The sequence below is a fragment of the Bufo bufo genome, chromosome 9, assembly GCF_905171765.1.
Source record: "Bufo bufo chromosome 9, aBufBuf1.1, whole genome shotgun sequence".
NCBI classification, from domain to species: Eukaryota; Metazoa; Chordata; class Amphibia; order Anura; family Bufonidae; genus Bufo; species Bufo bufo.
Window position 1 is genome coordinate 12231841 of NC_053397.1, and position 13268 is coordinate 12245108.

Consider the following 13268-nt stretch of genomic DNA (forward strand, 5'->3'; position numbering starts at 1 on the left):
CTGGCAGAATAAAACTTCATATTCACGTTACTCTTGGTAATAAAAGTTGCACAGTAGTTATGTTTGTACTCCTCTCCCCAGCTTTTACCTGGACGAGTTTAGCAAGGTCAAAACTATGGACAAACTCCCTTAAATTATTGGTAGTAATAAGTTAAAGGGGATGTTCACCCCAAGGGGCGTTTTGGGCAGACCGCCCCCCCCCCCAAATTGGCCTGACCTGTGGAAGAAATCATACTTACCTGATACCCGCAGCTGGGTTGTGGCTCCTTTGCTCTCCCAGCACCGCTGCAGATCTCAGGTCTCCCCGTGTTAACACACGGTTTGACGCAGGTCATGTGACCGCTGCAGCCAATGACTGGTTGCAGTGGTAGTGTGTACCCCATGCATCATGTCTTCTGGTCATGTGACATGTTGCCGCTGCAGCCAGTCACTGGCTGCAGAGGCCACATTATTCATCTCAGACCAGATTTTGACACAGGGAGACCTGAGATCTGCAATGGCAATGGGGTAGCGAAGGAGTTACAACTAGAGATGAGCGAATTTCTAAAAAATTCGATTCAGCCGATTCGCAGAATTTTCCGAAAAGATTCAATTCGATCCGATCTATCGAGCTATTTCCTGGCTGCAGAGCGCCTGTATAGTGGTGAAGAACACTGCGCCTTCCAGTAACAGGCATAGGGAGTCTGCTGCGGTAGTGAAATAATACTGTGAGTCAGTATGACATGCAGATGACAGGCGTCGCTCTTAGAATCACTGCACACTTCACTTATTTGGGCAGTCACGGGGCCAAAACTGACCAAATAACTCAAGTGTGAACTCAGCCTTACAGGTCGATGTTAGCGCCAGGTATAAAGAACCCTGCAGAGGCCCAAGATCCTACTGTAGCGTGAAAGAGCGCTCTCCTTTTACACCGTCGTCCGCTGATTCCACATAGATATCTACAGAACCTGTTCTATTAAACGTGTATACAAGTACAGACCCCGACAGAGTGGAGAGGGGGTCAGCAGTAAGTTCGTGTTGATGTCACTGATTATTTTGCCTTTCCTCTAATCCGTCAGAACTATAACCCCCAAAAAACGGATCCTGTCTGTGGAGCATCCGCCTTCACTCGGTCAGCATTTGGTCAGTAATCCATCAGTATTGCTAAAGCCCAAAAAAACAGGAGTGGATCCAAAACAGAGATGACACGTGAATGGAATATTTGCATGTCTTCTGTGTTTTGTACCCACTCCTGCTTTTGGCTACCAAATCATAAGCCAAATCTGATGGGACCACACAGGCCTTACAGCTGCTACACAGACAGGATCTGTTGTGTGTCTCATTTTTCCTTCCTTCTGACAGATCAGAAGAAGGGTCAAATAAATGATGATGTCAACCAGGCCAAAAGGCAAAATAGTGGTCCAGTCATGGAGCGGTGAGGGTGGGAAAATAGCTTGAGAAGTCCACAGAATGGCCCAATGACATAGTGTTGAGGTAGCAGCAGCATGAGGAGACCACAGAGTGGCCCATTTACATAGTGTTGAGGTGGCAGCAGCATGAGGAAGCCACAGAGTGGCCCAGTGACATAGTGTTGAGTTAGCAGCAGCATGAGGAGGCACAGACTGACAAGGTGACATAGTGTGGAGGTGGCAGCAGCAGCAGCATGAGGAAGCCACAGAGTGGCCCAGTGACATAGTATTGATTTAGCAGCAACATGAGGATGCCACAGAGTGGCAAGATGACATAGTGTGCAGGTGGCAGCAGCATGAGGAGGCCACAGACTGGCAAGGTGACATAGTGTGGAGGAGGCCACAGAGTAGCACAATGACAGAGTGTGGAGGTGGCAGCTGCATGAGGAGACCACAGAGTGGCCCAGAGACAGAGTTGTGAGTTGGCAGCAGCATGAGGAGACCACAGAGTGGCAAGGTGACATAGTGTGGAGGTGGCAGCAGCAGCAGCATGACACCACAGAGTGACCCAGTGACATAGTGTTGATATAGCAGCAGCATGAGGAGACCACAGAGTAGCAAGGTGACATAGTGTGGAGGTGGCAGCAGCAGCATGAGGAGGCCACAGAGTGGCAAGGTGACATAGTGTGAAGGTGGCAGCAGCATAAGGAGGCCACAGACTGGCAAGGTGAAATAGTGTGGAGGTGGCAGCAGCAGCATGAGGAGGCCACAGAGTGACCCGTGACAGAGTGGGGAGATGGGTGGCAATACCAGTACCCGCTGACGATGGTGGGTGTAAGAAGGAGCACTTGGCATCAGATGTGTGGCAGCATCAGAATAGTAGCTGAGGCAGGTAGCCAGAAGAAACCGGTCTCTTTTGTCAAGGTTTGGGTGAGGCGGCATGGATGATCTAATCTGATGCATCAGGCATTGGTGGGTGGAAATCCACGCCTGATTCATCTTGAGAAAGGTTAGTCTCTCCACATTTTTAGTGGACAGGCGAGTTCTCCTTGGGGTAACTATGGCCCTCGCCGCACTAAACACCCGCTCTGATGCCGCACTACTGGCTGGGCAGGACAGCTTTTCCAGGGCAAACTCTGCCAGTTGCGGCCACAAATCCAGTTTGGCTGCCCAGTAGTCCAGCGGATCTTCAATGTGGGGTAGCAGGGTGCTTTCCAAGTATGCCACCACCTGCTGGTTCAGGTTCTGGTCCAGGTCTAGCTGCTGGGGAGTAGTTTCTTCACTAGGCGGGTGAAGAAAGCTGCTCATCATCGACTCTAGACTCAGGCTGCTGCTGATGGAGCTGGTACTGCTCCTACACCCCCATCCCGCCACAGCAGCCATGGCAGTGGAATGAGAGCGCAGAGGGCCCTCCCAGTCAGAACTGCGAGAGGATGGACGATGGCCAGATAGGCAGCGGCCAACTGATTACATAGCATGTCTCTATAGTAGTTCAGTTTGTCCTCCCTCTCAGTGGGTGTAAAAAAGGCTCCCATTTTGGACTGGTAGCGAGGATCCAACAAGGTGGAGGGCCAGAAGTCATCCCTCTGCCGAATGGTGACAATTCGGCTGTCACTACGCAAGCAAGTGAGCATGCATCTGGTCATTTGTGCAAGTGACTCGGAGGGACTCCCTGCCTCCATCTCCACTGCATACTGCCACGGTGTGTCTAGGTCCTCTGCCTCGTCTTCCTCATCACCCTGTAGCTCCTCTGGCTGCTCCTGCTCCTCCTCTCCTGTCACCTGTGTAGAAAAACCACCCATTTCGCTACATATTGCCTGTGCTCCAATGTCCTCCTCCAGTTCAGCCCCAACGGGACTCATGTGGCCGTGAGATCTAGGCGCCACGTCTCCATTCTTCTGACCAGACAGATTTACCAGAATCAGATTTTCCAGCAGTGGAATGACGTTGTTCATCCCGTAGTCCTGGCGACTGACAAATAACGTGGCCTCCTCAAAGGGCCTGAGCAAACAGCAGGTGTCACGCATGAGCTGCCACTGGCTGACATCGAAGTTTAGATCAAGAAATCGTTTTTATGGCCTTTCTCTGTTCGTATAGTCAGTCCAACCTATGGAGCGTGGAATTGCAACAGGTGGAAACGTTGCATATCAGCCTATGTTGGAGGATGTCGTTCTGCCGCTGCAGCTGAAGGAGGGTGTGCTTGGCGATGTACGAGTGGCTGAAGTGCATGCAAAGTTTTCTTGCCATTTTTAGGATGTCTTGCAGATGGGTGCAAGACTTCACGAACCGCTTGACAACCAGATTGAACACGTGCGCCATGCAGGGCGCATTGCCTAGCCCTCCTTGACCCAGCGCAGACACCATGTTCTTCCCATTGTCGGTCACCATGGTTCCAATTTTGAGTTGTCATGGGGAAAGCCAGGATTCGATTTCTTGATGAAGGACACGGAGCAGTTCCTCCCTTGTGTGACTCAGTTCACCCAGGCAAACGAAGTGTAGAACAGCGTGACACCGCCGTGCCCTGCACATATGGTATGCTGGAGGGGCACTGTGCATTGTCCCTGCAGTGGAGGCTGAGGACATGGTGGAGGATGAGGAGGCAGAGGAGGACATTGTCACAGGACCAACGGCGTGAGAACATGGAGGCGGAAGTAGCGTCACCTGGCCAAGTTGCTGGTGTGGCTGTGCAGGAACCACATTCACCCAGTAAAGGACATGTAATGTCCCTGACCGTAGTTACAGCTCCACACGTCGGTGCTGCCGTGCACTTTGACAGACACTGACAGGCTCAAGGACTGGCCCACCTTCTGTTCTACATGTGTGTGCAGGGCTGGTACTGCCTTTTTGGCAAAGAAATGACGGCTTGGGACTCTCCACCTCGGCTCAGCACAAGCCATCAAATCTCTGAAAGGTGCAGAGTCCAGCACTTGGACAGGGAGGGACTGCAGCACCAGCAACTTGGACAGGAGCACGTTCAGCTTCTGAGCCTTTGAGTGCACGCATACTGTTGTCTCTTGGCAATCGCTTTGCTGATCGATTGCTGACGGAGTGACGAGGAGTAGGAGGAGCAGGAGCATCGGGACCAGCAGATGATGAGAAGGACAGACAGCTCCCTTCGGCTGAGGTGGTGGAGCCTTGACTGCCTGAAATCAGGTGCGTGCCACTGGGTAATGCAGCGGTTGCTGCGGCAGACTGGACCACCACATTGGAGCCACGGTTCTCCCAGGCCACTTTATGGTGACGCTGTATATGTTGACGCAGGGCCGTAGTGCCAACATTGGCACCCTGGCCACGCTTCACCTTCTGCCCACAGATTCGGTAAATGGCCATGTTCACCTCCTCCGGCGGCTTAACAAAAAACTGCCACATCGCCGAGTAGGTGATTTTACTCCCAACACTTCGCACTGACTGACTGCTACCGCCGCTGCTTCCGTGAACCCCTGCACCACTACTTTCCGGGCAGGTAGTCTCCTGCGAAGCGAGTGGTCTACCCTGGGCACGTTTGGCTCCCGACTTCCCACTGCTGCCACCCTGCTGACTCGCTACCGACTAGCTGGCTCCGGCTCTGCCTCACGGGCAAGATGCCACCCTCTTCTCCTGATGATGAAGCCCCTTCGTCACCCGGCTCCCAATTGCGATTGGCTACATCATCATCGATTACTGTCTGCAGGTCACTGATGCCCTGCTCAACCGTCTCTGGGTCAGGAGTCTGACCGCTCGCAACACCAGATCCCACGCCACTCTTCTCATCACTACTTGCCCGCCTAGCGGAGGAAGCGGCAGATGTCTTCTCCACATCTTGGCTGGCCAGTAGGTGCTGACTGTCCTCTAGTAGCTCGTCCTCGCTGTATAGTGGAGCTGAGCCCACAGCATATAATACTCTCTGGCTGAGGGAACAGAACAGGACAGAGGCAGGCTGAGGACAGGTGAGGGCACAGGGCCTGCTCCCGGGCTATGCCAACTAAGGGTTGTGTCTGATGAACCCACCTACTGTTGGCTGAGGGTGTATGATGTCGCTTGGGACGAAGTCGAAGATCGAGTCAACCATTCAAGAACCGCTGGGTCGCTGGTCAAGACACGACCGCTAGATGACAACGGGAGCTCAGGCCTCTCGCTGCGACTCCTGCTGCCACGGCCCCTTGTTCTGCTGCGACCTCTGCCTGCGCCATGAAACATTAAGGCCTCTGCCCCTCCGGGCACTTCTCTGTCTGACATACTGTTAGATCAAATAAATAAATAAAAAGGAAATTAAAACACCCCAAAAAAGGCTGTAATTTTGTCACTTCACCACACAACGGCTAATAAGCCCTTTTAGTGTAGATGATGCCTCCCTATCTGTTCCCTAAACTTCTAATGATCTTTCCTGGCACTTCTATTCAGCAAAATAAAAGTTTTAAAGTCTTTCCTAGCACTGTCCCTAGCGCCTGCTGACGTCTCTCCCTGCACTAAGTACACTGGAAAATTGCGGAATCCAAGATGGCTGACGTATTTATAGGGCTGTGACATCGCAGGGCTGGCTGGCTGCTGATTGGCTGCATGCATGGCATTGTGGGTGATCCCTCGTTCCCAGAGTTCCTTGCACCATGTCCTAACACGTGCAGCAGCCATTTGCGTTTCGTTACCACGAAGCGTGAGGAAATTCGGATTCGGTGCGAATCTAATTTTTCCTGAAATTAGGATCAAATTCCACTTTGTCAACTTCGATTCGCTCATCTCTAGACACAACCTATCGACGGGGATCAGGTAAGTCTTCGTGCTGGAGGACCCCGGGTGCCTGGCATTAGAAAAACATAAAAACAGTGCCCACGCCTGTTCTTGGGTTGTGTCTGGTATTGCAACTCCGTTCTATTGAAGTGAATGGGGCTGAGCTGCAATACCGCACATAACCCGCGGACAGGAGCGTTGCTGTTTTTGGAAAAAGCAGCCATGTTTTTTAATCCTGGCCCCAGTTGATCTCACAACTTCTTGCAATCCACTGTAGTTACCTAAGGGTTGTCTTTTACTTCATATATTGTCAGCAGACAGAGCCCCCCTTTAAGCACCCCTTCGATCAGGCAGAGATTTACATGGGCCTACCATTCATTTCAGTGGGTGCTCATTTCGATTGCACTCAGAAGTAGCAAACAGCTTCCCTATGAGCTAATCTTGGGGGTCCCAATCCCCCGCTACCCTCCCCCATCAGCTTGGTGTATACCCCTATAAAACAGCAGGTGCCATAATAAACCTGCACCGCCATACGGTAATGTATAATCAGTCCTGGGGGGGGAGGGGGTAAAATGCTAAAGTAAAGCAGTAATAGTCAGGCCGTACTATATTACCGCCATTAGCTCTCCGGTGACTTGTGTCATTAAATTCTTCCTCGCCTGCGGTGACGGAGCCGCCTCCCTAGTGGCGGGTGTGACGGCTGCGAGGAATTTACCGTCCGGTCCAGGTGGACGTTAAATCCCGTGATGGTGCCTTAGCGCCGGATCAATCTCCATAATTTCCATTGTAAAGGAAATGACCGATCAGCGTTTATAAATGAACGCTCATCTCCGCGCTGCGACCTGCGAGATTTTTATGTCAGAAGCCATTAGCTGAACGGCAACTCGGGGGGAGGGGGGGAAAGCGTGAATATGATTTCTTATGCCCAATTTGTACAAAAATTTGTTCTGTATAGCCGCCATTAAGGGAGACCTCCGGATAAATGACGGCGATAAAAATGGGCTGGAGCGGTGCTCAGCGCAGCTTTGTGAATACAGAACATAACAAAAGTCATACCGCTCGGTTAGGGTGGATCCTGCCGATTCAAAATGATTCCTGTCTTGTGAAAATCGGTTGCAGCGTTCCCGAGAAAAAGCCTTTTAATCTTCTTTGAAAACAAGGTCCTCAGTGCACCAAGGGGGCGGGGCCTTTCCAGTGTTGGGCACGCCCCTGCGGTGCACTGGAGCCCTCAGCTGCATAAAGAGAAAAAGTCTTTTTTTTTTCTCGGGAACGCCACAACTGATTTTCACAAAATTGGTGTCATTGTAATCCGCAGGTCAACCCTGCCAGGTGGTATGACGGGTTTAATAGGGTTGATCCTGCTGACAGATGCTCCTTAAAGGGGTTTGTGCACGATGCCGACACAACCTCAAAATAAGCCAGACCTGGAAAAAATAAGTACAGTATATTAGTAATAGTGAAATTTATACAATACAATTTCCTCTCCGCGTCATGTGGTCTGTATCGTCCAATCATTGCAGCAGGATGTTATGTCCCTATGGACAGGACCTCACAGGGGCCACCTGACAGGGACCAGGGTGGGATTGGAGCAGAATTTTGGCTAGTTCTATTTTTTTCAAAAGTTAAGCTCATTTTGAGGTTTTATCTGAAACTCGAACATCCTATTAAAGCAGTTGTCTGAGGGAATAATTTTTTATTTATTTTTTAAAGGGGTAGAAGGGGTTAAAAATAAAAAATAACCAGTAACCGATTCCCCGCCGCTGCTGCTGCTGCTCTGGTCCCTGCTTCTCTCTACTTCCTGTCCCGGTTTGACACACAGGAAATGCCGGGTCAAAGCTGTGGCCATTGATTGGCTGAGCAGGGATGTCTGGTGTCTCCAGCTGAGACCAGGAAGTATGGAGCATCGTGGACCGGTGCAGCAGTGGGGGATCGGGGAGGCGAGTTTGGCTCATTATTTTTAACATTTGTTAAAAGAAAATCGGACAATCCCTTTAAACTAGTCAGGCCCCGATATTTTACAGATTTGACTCCCCCTCCGTTCCCCATCTCTGTTCGTCGGGGTCTTATCGTGGACCATGTTACGGGTGCAGTGATCTGCTGTTAGCAAAGTGGAGTTCCCCTTTAAGTGATTTGCTCTACATTAATACACAACGAGACATAGTAATATAGGAGCAGACCTTTATAAGGTGGGGGGTAATTACTTTGGATTGCAGCAGAATCTTCCGCTCGTCAGTCCAGAGCGAGCTTTCTTTTGTGGAAGCAGAAGAGCGGCTTCTGTAATGAAGAGGGAAGTTTTGTCGGCGCAGCCAAGGTCACCGTGCAGCGGGCGTCTGATGATCCTGGCAGAGCGCAGTAAAGCGGCGGCGGCGGAGGAGACGCTCCGCGCGATTAATCTTTTCACACCTGACATTTCTGGCCTGAGTGAAATGTTGATTAATCTCTTCTGAGCGCCGCGGTGGGGGAGGGGCTAGAAGCGAGTGAATTATCGTAGTCGTCATGTATATACAATGGCGCATACATGGAGGGACGTGTCCGTATATACCGGGAGTGCGGAGACTTTGTGTCATTGCTCGGATGCCAAAGGTTTACATTTCTTAAGATCATCCGTATATAAGGGTGTCGGAGGGCGGAGCAGCCGCCAGGGGCCGGTCATTGTGTTCGCTTCGTTTTTACAGGTATTGGATTCGAATGCGGCTTTGCCATGGCCATTTTTGCAGGGACGAGGAAATGCAGCCATATTGGCGGGGACAGGTAATAGCCCGGGGCCCCCATTTAATGGGGGAGTCCTCTAGAATAGGAATCCTAGCAGCAAGTATTCAATTGCAGTGTACAGTGTGTTGGTATTATTAGGGTGAATGGCAGTATTATATAGGTATGTTATTTGGATAATGCATATTGTCTTGGAACGACATGGCGGTATTAGGTGGGTGGCATATAGCAATATTTACTTGGTGCTGTATGTTGGTATTCTGTGGCTGGTATATAGCAGCATTTACGATGGTACTATGTGGCATTGTTATGTAGATAGAATATGGCTGCATTTACCTTGGCACTTTATAGTGATATTATGTTGGTGGCACATGGCAGTATATACCTTGGTACTATATGGTGGTATTATGTAGATAAAATATGCCCGTATTTACCTTGGTACTACATGGCGGTATTATGCAGATGGCATATGGCAGTATATACTTTGGTACTACATGGCGGTATTATGCAGATGGCATATGGCAGTATATACTTTGGTACTACATGGCGGCATTATGTAGATAGAATATGGCAGCATTTACCTTGGTACTATATGGCAGTATTATGTAGATAGAATATGGCAGTATTTACCTTGATACTTTATGGCGGTATTATGTAGATAGAATATGGTAATATTTACCTTGATACTATTCACTTTTTTTTTTCACGTTTTTGACTGAATCCCCATCCTCCATCAGTTTCTTACATATGATCTGATTGGCTGAAAGGATCTATCCTGCATAGGCTAGGGCTACACGACGACATGTGTCGCGTGACACATAGGGCACAACTACACTGCAACATTTTGTCGCAGTAATGTCGCGCGACAATGATAGTCTATAGTGTCGCACTGCGACATTTGACATGTTGCGACTGCGACGCGACAGTTGCAAAGAATACATTTTGGATGGGCTTTTTTGCGACTGTCGTGTCGCAGCATGTCGCAGTGCGACACCATAGACTATCATTATAAAAATTGTCACGCGACATTACTGCGACAAAATGTAGGGCTATTCCTCCATTATTCCTGCTAGAAATTTTGAGTGAATTGCTGTCAGTCTGCAGTGAAGGTCCAGATGGGTGTTACCAGTTGGGGGACGACGACACTGGCAGCACTGATTGGATAGTGTCAGACTGTGCAGGGACACACCCTCCACTGGTAACACTCATCTGGACCTCCATGTCTGTGAGCAGAGGCTATCAGACATGAAGGGGCACAGCGCTCAGCTCAATCGGTGGGGGTCTCAGCACCCGGACTGGTCACGTCGTCTGATGTCACTGACCGACATGTGTGGAATAGCTGTGACGGGAGTGTGTGGTCAGGGAGATGGTCGTCGGGGGGGCCTGGGGTCGGACCTGCACCCCTTTGATCAATGAAAGTTTTTGAAAACGCCTCTTCCATCTGAAGGAAGATCATTCCTATCGAGAGACGCGTCTACTTGTGTTGCCCTTACGTTCCGATCATGAGAAATAAATTGGAGGGTGCACTCTTCCTGACGATGTAGCGGAGGATCTCGCCCTCCATGTACAGCACCCGCATTCGTCTTCGCGGGGACCAAGTCAAGATAATTTGTGTCGCTGCCGCGTCTCCTCGATGCAGACCTCACGGGCAGGATGTGAACGCCGCGCCTTTCCGATCTGAGGATCATCGCCTCTGATTTATCGTCTTTGTTTTGTCACAATGGGTAGAATTTTCCTCCCTTCAATGTGTCACAATGGATCTCTTCCCGCTCACAGCTTCTTACAAATTGCGCTGTCTTTTCCCGCTTGCCTCGGCGCTTACACAATGGCCGCCTCTAATCCCGCTCACGGCCGTCTGATGTTTTATCTCGTGTACTTATCGACTTGCTTTTTACAATCAAATTTCCCAGCTTAACTCTGCAAAGCTATTTAACATGCCTGGAATTAGGAAGTGAGCAGGCGGCGGGCGGCGGGCGGGGGGCACCGGACGGGACACGTGTGGGGCGCCACCTGCGCTTCTAGCATCTTCCCTTCAAGGTGATTGCGGAAATGGCGTAGAATAACCAAGTCGCCATCTGGCTTTAATGGTTTGTTTCCATGTTGTGCGGCTTTTACATTCTTCACCATTTTCAACATCTTTGCTTGCTGTCAGTGAATGAGAATGCTTTTATTTGACCCCAGAGTCTGACAACTCACCCTGATCATGTCAAAGGTGTAACAAACACTGTACCTGTGTCGGGCTGGATTCACACATAGGGGGGCACCGGTCTTAGCCCCTGTCCACTGCAGCTTGATACGCTCAACCTGCGGACCTCCAGCTGTTGCAAAACTACAACTCCCAGCATGCCCGAACAGCCTACAGCTATCCGCCTACAGCAGGGCATTGTGGGAGTTGTAGTTGCCGACCTCTACATAATTTAGGCACATAATCCGGCGGCCATTCAACAAGATTAAAGGGGTTATCCAATTTCTCCAACAGCCCCCTCCCCCCATGTGTCGGGCCCCTGTACACTGATTCCCTGTTCCCTCTACACTGATGAAAACATCCGGTGTCGGGGAAGGAAGGGGGGGGGGGGACGTGGATGAGCCTCCCTAGAATTTTTGGGGGGTGTTGTTTGTGTCTTTGGGAGGTTTTTGGGGTGTCTTTTTCAAAAATGGCATTGATACCATTAGAATAATATAAAAATCATAATAAATATAATATAAAAATCATACTCACCGCCCCGAACCTTCTCTGTTCCAGTGCTGCCGTCCCTCCCCGCCGCCGCCATGATGCAGTGTTTTTAGATGCAGCAATGACGGGCCGGTGCACTGCGCGTAACCTCTGCTGCCAACGGCTGACCTCAGCCGTCCTTCTTCTGGATCCACTTCTAGTCTTGGCTCTGCAAAAATTTCTGCAACTATCCCGCTCGTCTGGACGAGGTTTTGCAGAAATCCGCGCACCTGCTGCAGGATCAGGCCCATTCAGGTAGACAGAAGACAAATCTGCCGAGTGTGAATTCAGCCTAATGGAGTTTGATCTCAGCTGCTCTTGGCAGCCGGCGCCGCGCCTCTCAGGAAAAGTGTCACGGACGTCAGTCAGGTTGAGCGTCTTGGCGGAGCGCTGGGTCGTGTAGCAGAAGGCTGATTGACAGCTCTGCTTAGTCGGTGGCGCCTCACCTACAGTACTGCGCGTGACCCAGATACCAGAAATCACGGGGGAGGGGTTGTAACTGAACAATTCGTTTTTTTTTTAAATAGCAGAAATAGCTTTTTTTTCTTGCACAAAAGTTTTTTTATCTGGCCATGAAAAAAAGATGTTTTTACACTGGAGCCATGGGCCACATGCTGGGAAGGGGGGAATCTGGTCCACCATGCTTTATTCTGTGGAGATGTGGATGGGGGGTAATAAAAACTGGCGTAGCATTTCCAGACAAAAGTGGAAAGATGCGTCAAATTTGTAAAAAAATATGTGCTTTTTCATAAATTTGGTGCAATGTACGCCAACGGAGACTCTAGCTAAACTCTAGATATTACCCTCATAATACATTCGCCCAGAGTGTTTTTTCGCTGTGGCTTTTTTTATGCATCTAGCTGTTACTTTAAAATCTATAGGGAATTATTATTTTCGCATGGCGTCCCTTTGCATTGCATTTTTAGTGTTTTTTGGCACTTTGGACAATGGCAACATGCTCTAGGTATGGCATTGTTACCATCGTCATCTATAGGCTTATAGAAGATTAAAAATGCTAAGAAAATGCAGACAAAAAGCTGCACAAATGCAAAAATGTAAAAAGAAAAACACATTTCTTACCACTAAATGTGAAGGAAGACTTAGTTCCGATTTAGACATCTGGATTCCTGACTGCGGGAAACCGGCTGACCTGTTACATGTGCGCTCGGCAGCTGAAGGAGTCTGTGTCGGTCCCGTGTTCATATGTGCCCGCATTGCTGAGAAAAAATATGTTTTAATATAGGAAAATTAGCCCCTAGGAGCAACGGGGGCGTTACCATTACACCTAGAGGCTCTGCCCTCCCTGCAACTGCCGCGCCCTCTGCACGTTGATTGGCAGGGCCAGGTGTGATGATATTACACTGCCTGGTCCAATGCAGAGGGTGCGGCAGTTGCAGGGAGGGCAGAGCCTCTAGCAATCACTACGAGCCCGAATCTACAGTATATATCTGGTGAGGAGACATCGAGGAGGATCTGAGACAAAACAAGATCTCTGACACCATAACTTTATTAGCATTAGGATAATGCCGGGCCACGGCAAGATGGTAAACTGATTGTACGGTCGCATGACGTCTCACTGAAATCTACTGTGAGAATGATGAGCTACAAATCACAGGGCATTGCATCAATGATATGGTAGACCCTGTGTAACCCATGTGGAATGGTACAAACGATCAATTCAAGAATGTATTACTTATCCTGTACTGATCCTGAGTTACATCCTGTATTATACACCAGAGCTGCACTCACTATTC